Here is a 13,239-nt window from a genome sequence, read left to right as displayed (position 1 = left end):
TTTCACGCAACTCAAGGACCTCCGGAGAGAGTTGGAGATTTCGTTATTTTCATATTTGAGAGTTTCTCAAATTTTGAAAAGAGGATCGTTTGATTTATTTGTTTTATCTTCAATAAATTTTCCGGTGTCAAAATATGAGAGAGGGAATAATATGACTTTCCCAAAATTTAGGAAAATGAAGATTTAATAAATAGATCAATTTTTGTTTGCCGGAGTTTTATTTGCATTTTATTTGGATAGGGAAAAATGCGGGTTTTCGAAAATTGCATTTTAGGCCCGTAGAAAAGTTCATTTTGTTCGGATCATTTTTAGGAGTCGGGGAAAATTTACTTTAGATTTTTCGGAGTTCGTTTAGATCTCTTTTTGTTTTTTTTCTCTGCGCGCTGAACCGTTTAAAAAAAACTTACCAAGGCCGGCCAGGCCAAGGCCCAGCCGGGCCAAAGGCCACCGCCCCAGGGAGCCGCGCGCGCCTAGCGCTGGCGCAGGAGGCCGCCGCCTCGCCTCTTGCTTCTATCGAATCCTAGTAGGATTCTTAGCCTTTTTCCTTTATTCCGTTTTTCTTTTTCATCTAGGATTCCTATTCCTAGTCTAATTCCTTGCCCTCTACCGCAAGTAAACCCCTCCCCTCCCCAATATAAATACCCAAGCACCCCCCCCCCTCTAAACACATCAAATTCCAAGCCTCTCTCAACCCCAAGCACTCCACCGCACCCCGCGCCCTACGCCGCCGCCGCACCTAGCCGCCGCCCCACGCCCACGCCGCCGTAGCCCCTCGCCGGAGGTAGCCCCGCGCTACATCTATTCTTTTCATCGGATCGTTTTCTTCTAATCGTTCCGATTCTTCTTTTCCGATTCATTTTTTCCGGTTCTTCGCTAAACCGTTCCGGTGTTCTAGATCGGTTTTTCGTTTTTCTTCTCCGAAACCCTAGATCGGATTCGTTTTCTTCTCCGATTTAGTTGCCTTTGGACCGTTCGCCGGACCGTTCGTCCTAAACGAACGTGACCACCGGATTCTTCTAGGTTAACGAACGCCCGTTCGTATAACCGTTCTTCTTTTTCTTCTCGTCGGATTTATTCCGCGATCGCGATTTCAGATCCGATCTTCTTTCTAGTCTTTCTTTTCGCTCGTTTATCGTAATCAGGTGATTCAAGCGCCTGGAGTTTCGTCTCGAAACCGCCGTTCCGTCTAATCAACTTAAACAAGTTTTTGCCCCGGTAAAATTTGACCTAGTTTCAACTTGCTAAAACCAAGTTGTTTTCTTTCGTCGTTTGTTTCTTTGTTCGGTTCTTTCTTTCTTCTCAACCAGAGTTCTTAAATTGAACTTTCTGGTCCGTTCTCTTGTTCGAGTATTACCTGTGCATTAGATGAGTACTTATTGTATGCTTGTTGTTTGTCTGCGATAGATTACCCGGATTGCGCCGCTTGTTACTTCGAAACCCTAGGACTCGCGGATCACCAGCAAGGCAAGTAACACTTTGATCATACCTTTTCTACAACCCATGTTTTATTGCATTAGATCAATCCTCACACATTGCATGATTAGGATCTAATTAAATTGTGGGATGGGAAGTAGATGAGGTAGTACCTATCACCTGTATTATTATTATGAAACCTTTGGGAGTTACTTCTACGTTTGCTTATTATGCCATGCTATGCTAGTAGACGTGGATTGGGTGAGTGATATCCATGACAGATGTGAGATTGATAATTTTAATGGTTTATCTAAGGTGGCAACTTAAACACACATCTGGGTGGATTGAGGCACCTGATGTCTATCAGGACTTGCCTGTTTTTTTCGGACCGCCACCCAGGCTCAAAGGGATCATAAGATCTTTCATGCTAGAAACTTCCGTGTGCAGCCACAAGCCATTATGGGCTCTGGCATAGTTGACTAAGTTGTGCGAACTCTTACGGGGTGGACTAGTAGATGTAGGGGTTGTAGGTGGTACGGTCTGCCCCACATGTAAGGTGCTAGCGCTTCTGAAAGACTGTGTCTCGGTCATCCGTCTTCTCAAACACCATGTAGTGCGAGAAACCAAACGGAGGCGATCGAGTCTTGTGGGGAAAAGTGCGTAAACCTCTGCAGAGTGTACAAACTAATCATGATTAGCCGTGTCCCCGGTTATGGACAACTTGAGTATCTAGTACTTGAATATCATTGTGAATCTCAACATGTTACTTCTAATTAACATTGATGGGTTTTAATTACTTTTAATTGGGATTGAGAATGCTGTCAACCATTCTCAATGTTTCACAACCACCATGATAGTTAAATAAATTTATTCCTTTGCAGTAGGGAAAAATTGGCTTTACGCAAAAACTGTAACCATAGAGCTTTCCACCAGCCATATATGCATATAGTATAGCTGTTTCATTCCATTACTCTCTATGTGTTACATTGCCAGCATATTCCATGTGCTGACCCGTTTCGGGCTGCAACGTTAATGTTGCAGACTTTTCAGACGACGATTGAGGTGCGTTTAGGTCGTGGCCCTATACTCAGTGATGCCACTGGAGTTGATGGACCCATTATTCTTCCAAGTCTTCCGCTGTTATCGTTATTAGATGGCCTTAAGCCATTTTTATTGTAATAAGTTCTTTTTGAGCCATCGATGTAATAAGTGTGTGATTGCAACTCTGCTATAAATCCTCGATGTACTGTGTGGTGTCAGCATTACTGATCCAGGGATGACATCGTAGCACAGTAGACGTGATCCATTCGGGTCAGGTCGCCACACTCGTGCGCACCTGGGAGCAACTTCCCGGTCGGTCACCCATCCTAAAACTACTCCAAGCTAAGCACGCTTAACTTTGGAGTTCTGTCCGTATGGGCTCCCGGAAAAGAAGGGATTCCTTATTGATATGAGTAGTCTATCATCCCTAATAAGCTAGGCTATCACATACACCCCCACTCAGAGGAACCGACGTCCTCGTCGGGCCATAGGAACGTTCCCTCTTGGCACATACGTCTGTGCATCCAGTCCGGTACATGTGCCATGCCGGGTGCCACGATGGGTCACAAACGTCATGAACAACATGACCGCGCACCTGTCCGCAACCATACGTGTAACCGCGAGGGTCGGCTCTGATACCAACTTGTAACGCCCCAGACACACCCGCCGGTGGTCGTTACTCCTAGCGGGATCTAGACTGGCCCCATAGATCAATACTAGTCTTTTCTGCGCACTTTGTCCTCACTTATGCGCACCCGGGAGCAACTTCCCGGTTGGTCACCCATCCTGAAACTACTCCAAGCTAAGCACGCTTAACTTTGGAGTTCTGTCCGTATGGGCTCCCAGAAAAGAAGGAATTCCTTATTGATATGAGTAGTCTATCATCCCTAATAAGGCAGGCTATCACATCATCCTCCACGTCCAACCCAATGATGCTGAGGTCCACAAGGCTATGCCAGAGAGGTTGTACACTCGTCGCATCACTTTGTTTCTCCATTCCTCTGTTCTTCCAATTCATGTGAGCCAAACAACCAGGTTGACTAAAATCCTATGTTTCCAAATGCTCTGTTTTGCACGTGCATTCCTATCCTATTCCTGTGTTTTTCCTGTCCTTGCGTTTATAGAATCCTCCAATTCTAAGGAGCCCTTACAGATTTACTTCATTTTCAGATAGGCGTCAAAGAAAACTTTGTGTGTTATGTCCTGCTCCTGTCGTGCCGTCATCCACCCCACCTGAGGTGCACCATTGACAGAAGCGTTCACTACAGCAGAGATCCCCCCTGCAAACTTCCTTTCGCCACCTCAGATCATCTTCCCCGTTGCCGACAGCCATGCCAACTGCATTACCATCATCAACTGAGCAGATGAACCTGAGGACTACACAGTTCCAGAAGAGAGGTCGCAGTTTTTCATGTTTGCTTACTTTATACATCGGTTATTATTACCTGCTACATTTTTATCTATCTTGAGTTTTGAATTGCCCATGGGTCTCATATCGAGCCAGCAATGAATAGTATCTGTCTACTATATGGTTCATCTGGGGTCTTCTATGTGGTTCATGTTGGGTGGGCAACAAACAATAGATGATCCATTCTCTATCTTTTTAAACTGAAGCTATAATCTACCTGCTATCATTAGTTTTGGATCCATCCACTCGTTTTCTACCATCAGTCTTGATTTTTGCATGCACCCCTTAGGCCTTACAAAATCTATCTATTTTTTATTATTATGCATGTCAGATATTGTACACAATCATACTGAACATGTAGAGAAAAAGAGAAGACAGTTGCGTGCGAATATAATGTCATGCAGACGCCGCTCCATGGTGGGCGAAGTGCCCCCCCCCCTCCTGCATTTCCAGATTGTATTCCATAGGAATATAACTGTTCAGATGGAGATTCATAAGGAGCCGACCATGCCTGTTTACCACCTGAGGTGTTTGCTCTAACCTGGCATGCTAATGTTGGTCATATCATGCATATGGCGCCTTGCATTGCTTACATTATACATCTTATATGTCATCAGCTTAGTTTAGATTTGCTTTGTGTGAGTTTGGTTTCTATATCATACTCCCACCATTCCTAAATATTTGTCTTTTTAGAGATTTCAACAAGTGACTACATACGGAACAAAATGAGTGAATCTACACTCTAAAATATGTCCATATACATCCGTATGTGGTAGTCCATTTGAAATCTCTAAAAATACAAATATTTTGGAATGGAGGGAGTATATGGGAATTATGCAATGCCATCTTCCTTAGCCAGGCATCATATACGTGAATCATGCAATGCCATCCTATTTAGCCAGTCATCGTATATGTGAATTGTATCGTGCCATATTTTTTTCCATAATGTATTCCATTTGTCAACAATGTTTATACATTCATCTACTCTTCCTGTGCATCAGCCATTTAAGTCGGTCATGGGAAATTCTAGAGTGAAAACAAGGTCTTCTGAGCAGTCAGTGCTACCTGTCGATGCAGATTTCTTGCTGGTTACAAATAGCTCCTCAGAGGAGGATTCAGAGAGAGATGACCCGTCGTATCCCCCCCCCCGAGGTGCATGCTCTAACTTGGTTGGGTTATATTGCTCATATCATGCATATGGTGTCTTGCATTGCCATGCCATCTGCTTAGATTAGACATGCTTTGTGTGAATGCCTCCTGTTTGCTTTCTATATCAGATATGTGAATTATGAAATGCCATGTTTTTCAGCCAGTTATCATATATGTGAATTATGCACCGCCATGGAGCCAGACATCATATATGTGAATTATCTCATGCCATCTTTTTTTCATTACATATTCCATTTGTTGACAATCCATGTATATTGAACTACTCTTCATGTGTATCAGCCATTTGAGCCGGTTATGGAAAAATCTGGAGTGAAAACAAGGTCTTCAGAGCAGGCAATGGTACCTGTTGAAGCATATATCTCGATGGTTATAGGGAGCTCCTCAAAGGAGGATTCAGAGACAGATGACCAGCCCTGTATCCCACCTGAGGTGTATGCTCTAAGTTGCAATGTTTATATTTCTCATATGATGCATATGGTGTCTTGCATTGCTTAGTTTAGACATCATATGCACAATATTGAATTCTATCTGCTTAGTTTAGAGATCATACATGCGAGTCCCAGCTGCTTAGTATATGAATCAATTATATCATGCCATCCTGTATACTTAGACAACATGTATGTGAACTATTTCATCCCAACCTATTTTAGAAAGACATCATATAGTTTTGTCATGTCATCCTGTTTAGGTACTCATCATATGTTGAATTATGCCATTATATCCTATTAAGTTATCCATCATATATCTGAAACTATGTCATGCTATCCTGTTTAGTTAGGCATCATATATGTGAAATTGTGTCATGCTGTCCTGTTTGGTTAGACAACATATATGTAAATTACCACATCTGTCTATCATACAATGTCTGTACGTTCAATTTCTTTTCTTGTTTATCAGCCATTTGAATTGGAGGGGGTGATGGCAGTATCCAAGGGAGCAAAAACCCGTTCTTCACAAAAGACAGTGCTACCCGTCGATGCAGATAGAACCATGGTTGTACTGGCCCACAAACTAGCCCCACCACACATAATCGAGACTCTTCCAGATTGCACACTTACACCGTTGGGCAGAGAACCAGCTACAACCCATCTAACCGCAACCCCAGCGGATAGTAACTCACTTATAGTTGACAAAGCACCATGTCCACCACAGAGTACCCCCACACGAGCAGTTTGTAAAGCTACTGCAGTGCCCAAAGCATGAAGACCACCACAACTAACCCAAACTCCATGTTTAAAGCAGAAAAGCATCTGTTCTCAAGTCAGATTCCGTAGGTATGGTCCATACTCCTTTGTTGTTGCATCACTGTATTTACTCATACCAACTACTTTTGAATTTGAAGGATCCAATTGAAACTCCAATGGCGTAGTAGGTATGTTTTAAACATATTTATTTAACTAGATTGATGTTCTAACTTCTTGCTCTATGTTTATTTCAGTTTAAGTTGTATAAACAGTTATGTTCTCATGTGATGCACATTACAAGTGCTGCCAATGCTGTGTAGTTTCTCACACTTATATTCTGTCTATGCTGTTGTGTCTTAAAAATATATGAGTTGAACTGTGTCTCTATCTTGATTAGGGAACATAAACTAGAATGATATGGACAATACAGTGACCATAGTACATAGATATATGTTTGTTTCATGTTGTTATCCTGTCCACCTTACTACTGAACCAGTTTACCAAAATGAGTTTCGTATACTACAAGCTAAACCTGTGATGTGTCTGCTTGTTTCTCCTGTAGTATGCAAACATAATATTGGAGAAGAGCACCCCACTATGCAATGGTAGAGAAAGTAATGCAGATAAGGTTCAAGATAGTGAGACAACCCTGTTGGTCTCCAAGAAAGGTGATAAAAACAATCTTGTAGAAAGTGAGAAAACCCCACAGTCCTGCGTTGATGTAGTGTTCGAGTTACTGGCCAGTACCGCTGGCACAAGCTCTTCGAACTCGCTGCCTGAATCACTTCGGATTCTTCAGTCTCAGCTACAAGCTGAAAGGCATCAGTCAGCTATGTTGTGGCAAGAAGCCGAAGGACTGAGGAAGTCCCTGCAGAATTCAGATGCGTACTTTCTTGTGCAACAACAAGAGCTGGAGGATTTAAGCGCCAAACAAGAGAAAGTTAATAAGCTTGCTAAGCATCTTGCCAGCATTATGGTACCCAGGATATTGTTTCTCGAACTCTTCTGAAGTGGTTTCAGTTCTGGACTTGTTTTGCTGCGGCGTTTATATGCTGCTTTGTTCCCTATATTTGCACTGGTGGCGAACTTTGATGCCAAGTGGATGTAATATGTGTAATAGCCGTGATAGCCTAGCATAAGTTGCTTGCTTATTTATTTCCTTGTAGTCTTGTTTATTTGTTTGCTTGTAGTCAGTGCAGTTCTTTTTCCGCGGTTTTCTAGTGGCTGCAATAACCTATTTTTTAAAACTAGGCCACAATAACCATGGGCTAATATTTACTGTAGTGACACTGGGCCTCCTACGGGCCGTAGAAACAGTGGGCCTTCTACGGGCCATAGAAACAGTAGGCCTTCTACGGGCCGTAGAAACAATGGGCCTTCTACAGGCCGTATCATCAATGGGCCTTATACAGGCCGTATGATCGATTGGCCAAACATGGGCCAATAACAGGCCACATTATGGCCGTAAACGGGCTAGAGTTGGAATCGTCCGTTCATGGGCCGGCCATAACGGGCCATCCTTAATAGGCCATATTTTATAACGCTATGAAAACGGCCCAACGTATTAATGGACCACAAATGGGTCGACTGTAACCACGGGCTGAATTTGGCCCACAAGCAGAAAATGACAGTAGCGGGCCATAAGTAAACAAATGCTGGAAATGAGCCCAAGAATAAATGGGCTCTGAGAAGGCCGAAAGATAACATGGGCTGGAAACGGCCCAACGGAATAACGGACCGTTAATGGGTATAAAGTGATACACTGTTCATTACGGGCCAGTTTCACCACGGGCCGTTAATGGGTGTAAAGTGATACACTGTTCATTACGGGCCAGTTTCACCACGGGCCAGTTTCACCACGGGCCGTTAATAGGCCAAGAGTTACATAGGGCCTCATATGGGCCGAAAGACGTCATGGGCCATACATGGGCCAGAAGTGAAAACGGGCTGGAATCATATTGGATGGCCCAGATGACGCTACTGGGCCTAATTCGGATAGGGCGTAACGGGCCTTGGGTTAGCGGGCTGTAAATGGGTTATATGCGAACATGCCGTTAACAGGCTTTCCATGGGCTGGCTCGCCACCTTTTGACCAAGTCAAATGGGCCGGCCTTTTCACAGGAATGGGCCTCTGTTGGGCCGTGCCATGTCTCAACGTATCATAGGCGCCTTCTGTCCAATGAGTGGATGACATCTGTCCCAACGATGAGCCGACACGTGTTTCCTCCAGCCAATGATGGTTTTACACGTGGAAAATCCCCATTGGTCGGGGCTGTTAACAGGTTATCGGATCCAAAACCCGACCCGATAGCTTAGCGGCGTTCGGTTACGGTGGATGCCATGTGTCGGTCACCCTTGATGAAAGCACTTCTGTGATGCGCGATTTATCATCATGGAAGTGCACACTTCCATGATGATAATTTTGGTAATGTCATGGAACACTTCTACGACAGCACAGGTATGACTATCTTGATTCTGTCATAAAATTGTCATGGATGTACATGCATGACAAAAAACGCGACCTACTATGACAAACACGTATCATCACGGAAGTGTATTTTTTTGTAGTGGCTCCACCCACGAAGGGTCCACGAAGAAGCAACCTTGTCTATCCCACCATGGCCATCGCCCACGAAGGACTTACCTCACTAGGGTAGATCTTCACGAAGTAGGCAATCTCCTTGCCCGTACAAACTCCTTGGTTCAACTCCACAATCTTGACGGAGGCTCTCAAGTGACACCTAACCAATCTATGAGACACCACTCTCCAAGAGGTAACAAATGGTGTGTTGATGATGAACTCCTTGCTCTTGTGCTTCAAATGATAGTCTCCCCAACACTCAGCTCTCTCTCATAGGATAGGATTTGGTGGAAAGATGGTTTGAGTGGAAAGCAACTTGGGGAAGGCTAGAGATCAAGATTTATGTGGTTGGAATGAAGTATCTTGACCTCAACACAAGTGTAGGTGGTTCTCTCTCAGAAAATGTATGTTGGAAGTGTAGGCATGTTCTGATGGCTCTCTCCCATCTCGATCAGACCGAGATCCCTATCGGTGGGACCGAAAAGACTAGGGTTTGTGGCAGTGGCTATGTCAAGTGAACTCGGTGGCGCCGGATAGATCAAATCGGTGGGGCCGAGTTTGACTTTTGGTTTGGGAAATATTTGGATATGAGAAAGTGGTTGAGGGTTGTGGAGCATATCACTAAGCACTTTGAGCAAGAACCTCATTAAGGAACACCTCACCCCCTCTTAATAGTATTGGCTTTTCCTATGGACTCAATGTGATCTTGGATCACTAAAAATAAAATGTAGAGTCTCGTGCTTTGAGATTGAGCCAATCCCTTTTTCCTTAGCATTTTGAGGGGTCCACTTTCTAATCCATGCCATGCCAATCATTGAGCTTTTCCTGAAATATTTATCTTCAAGTAGCATTAGCTCAATGAGCTATATGTTGTTAGGAATTACCAAAACAACCCAGGGATAGTTGCACTTTCACGTATCAACTCCCCGAAGCTTAAACCTTTGCTTGTACTCAAGCAATTCAGTTGATAAACTGAGAGTGATAAAGAAAAAAATTTACAAACTCTGTTTGCTCTTGTTGTGGTAAATATGTAAAGCCAGCATTCAAGTTTTCAACAAAGATTATGAACTAACCATATTCACAATAACATTTAGGTCTCATGTTTACTCATATCAATGGCATAATCAACTAGCGAGCAATAATAATAAATCTCGGATGACAACACTTTCTCAAAACAGTCATAAGATGATATAACAAGATGGCATCTCGCTAGCCCTTTCTGAGACCGCAAAACATAAATGCAGATCACCTTTAAAGATCAAGGACTGACTAGACATTGTAATTCATGGTAAAAGAGGTCCAGTCAAGTCATACTCAAAGTAAACTAACGATAATACATGCAAATGACAGCGGTGCTCTCCAACTGGTGCTTTTTAATAAGAGGATGATGACTCAACCTAAAAGTAAATGGATAGGCCCTTCGCAGAGGGAAGCAGGGATTTGTAGAGGTGCCAGAGCTCGATTTGGAAATAGAGATGAATAATATTTTGAGCGGTATACTTTCATTGTCAAGACAACAACCGATAGATCTCGATATCTTCCATGCTACACACATTATAGGAGGTTCCCAAGTAGAATGGTAAAGTTTATACTCCCCCACCACCAACAAGCATCAATCCAAGGCTTGCCCGAAACAACGGATGCCTCCAACTAACAACAATCCTGGGGGAGTTTTGTTTGCAATTATTTTGATTTGATTTGAGCATGGGACTGGGCATCCCGGTGACCAGCCATTTTCTCGTGAGTGAGGAGCGGAGTCCACTCCTCTTGAGAATAACCCGCCTAGCATGGAGGATACAGACAACCCTAGTTGATACATGAACTATTCGAGCATACAAAACCGAATGTTTATTTGAAGGTTTAGAGTTTAGCACATACAAATTTACTTGGAACAGAAGGTAGATACCGTATATAGGAAGGTATGGTGGACTCATATGAAATAACTTTGGGGTTTATGGAGTTGGATGCACAAGCAGTATTCCCGCTTAGTACAAGTGAAGGCTAGAAAGAGACTGGGAAGCGACCAGCTAGAGAGCGACAACAGTCATGAACATGCATTAAACTTAATCAACACCGAATGCAAGCATGAGTAGGATATAATTCACCATGAACAAAAATATCATAGAGGCTATGTTGATTTTGTTTCAACTACATGCGTGAACATGTGCCAAGTCAAGCCACTCGAATCGTTCAAAGGAGGATACCACCCTATCATACCACATCACAACCATTTTAATAGCATGTTGGCACGCAAGGTAAACCATTATAAACTCCTAGCAAATTAAGCATGGCATAAGCAACTATAATCTCTAATTGTCATTGCAAACATGTTTCATTCATAATAGGCTGAATCAGGAACGATGGACTAATCATATTTACAAAAACAAGAGAGGTCGAGTTCATACCAGCTTTCCTCATCTCAATCAGTTCATCATATATCGCCATTATTGCCTTTCACTTCCACGACCGAATAGTGTGGATAATAATAATAGTGCACGTGCATTGGACTAAGCTAGAATCTGCAAGCATTCAATTCAAGGGAGAAGACAAGGTAATATGGGCTCTTTGTTAGGTCAATAATAATACATATAAGAGCCACTCAACATTTTCATCGTGGTCTTCTCCTCTCGACCCCCAAAGAAAAGAGAGGAACAAAACTATTTACACGGGAAAGCTCCCAACAAGCAGAAGAAGAACAAGAAATCTTTTTGGGTTTTCTTTTTAATTACTACTACTACATGCATGAAAAGTAAACTAGCTAAAAGCTACAACTATTTTTTTGGTTTTATTAAGGTTTCTCAAACGCACAAGAAGAAAGCTTAAAAAGAAAATAAATTAGCATGGATGATACAATGAAAAAGTATGAGCACCGACAATTGGCATGAGTGTGTGAACATGAATGTAATGTCGGTGAGAGATACGTACTCCCCCAAGCTTAGGCCTTTGGCCTAAGTTGGTCTATGCCCATGGATGGCCTGGTGGATATCCGAAGTTGAAGCTGGGGTCGTACTGAGATGCATCAGCTACTGCCTCAAGAGCTGCAGCTTGGAGGCGAGCTTCCTTCGTCCTCCTCTCATACTCGTTTGCTTCCTCCCTGGTTATAACATATCTCCTTTTTGCCTGAAAGTCAAAGAAAGTAGGAGCAGGGAGAGCGACGTGATAGGTGCATCGTCGTTCCTCTCAACAAACTGATGACGAACCATAGCATTATAATCTAAATAAGCAGGACGCAACTCAATATCATCTCCACGTATGGGTATCTTGAGAAAATCAGCTAAACAGGTTGCATAAATTCCACCGAAGAAATCTCCATCAATACTATTATTATGCAACCTACGTGCAAAAATGGCACCGAAGTTATATTGTCTGTCTCCTAATACAACACTCTTGAGAACACTTAGGTTGGGAACACACATGCGACATGCTTCATCCTTACCATTAATGCATCTACCTATAAAGAGAGCAAAATAATGTATGGCAGGAAAATGAATGCTCCCTATGGTATCTTGTGTTATTTCTCTAGATTCCCCCACAGTGATACTAGCAAGAAGATCTTTATATTTAGATTTGCGAGGTTCACTAACATTACCCCACTGTGGGAGTTTACAAGCAATATTAAAATCTTCTAAGTCCATGGTATAAGATTTATCATAAAGATCAAACAGGACGGTTTGAGAATCGCGTGATGATGTAAATTTAAATTTTCTCACAAAGGAATCAGTGAGGTAGTAGTACTGAGGGCACTTATCTTCCACGAAGCCCTCAAGTTCAGCGTTACGCACATACGCTTCAAATTCCTCCTTAATTCCTGCCTGAACCATGAAATTTTCTGACGGCCACTCACAAGGCCGCACTTGAGCTTCTCTTGGTAGTTCATGGTCCGGCTCGCGTATCGCGGGTCTGGGTCCTCGCTTCCTTGAGGAACCACCTTGGTACATTTCCCTAAACATATTTCTTCCTTTGAAAAATTTCTGAAATTTTTAGTAACTTAAAATAAAAGTGAACCAAACTCAACAAGATTGATAGCAACTACTCCTACAAGTGTCTAGAGGCTATATCATGCATTAAAACTACTTTTGACCACATAAATCTGACATGCAAGCTCAAGAACAGGGTCACCTAAGAAGTAGAAATTTGCAATAAATAAAGCACTAGAACAAAAACTAATTGGACCATTGGAGGAGTTACATACCCAGGAACAATCCCCCAAAGCAGTTTTGTGAATGGAGCTTTGAGCAAGGAGATCGAAAATGGCAGCAAGATGAGCAAGAACTCGGGTTTGAGCTGGTGGATGATTTTTTCTGGAGCAAGACGAAGTGTGTGGGTGCAAGAATAAGTGGAGGGGACCCACGTGGGGTCCACAAGGCAGGGGGCGCGCCCAGGGGGTGGGCGCGCCCTCCACCCTCGTGGGCACATGGTGGGTCCCCCTGGTGTGTTCTCAG

This window comes from Triticum urartu, chromosome 7A, assembly GCF_056163025.1.
Source record: "Triticum urartu cultivar PI428250 chromosome 7A, HENAU_Tu73, whole genome shotgun sequence".
NCBI classification, from domain to species: Eukaryota; Viridiplantae; Streptophyta; class Magnoliopsida; order Poales; family Poaceae; genus Triticum; species Triticum urartu.
This window is presented reverse-complemented; position numbering follows the sequence as displayed.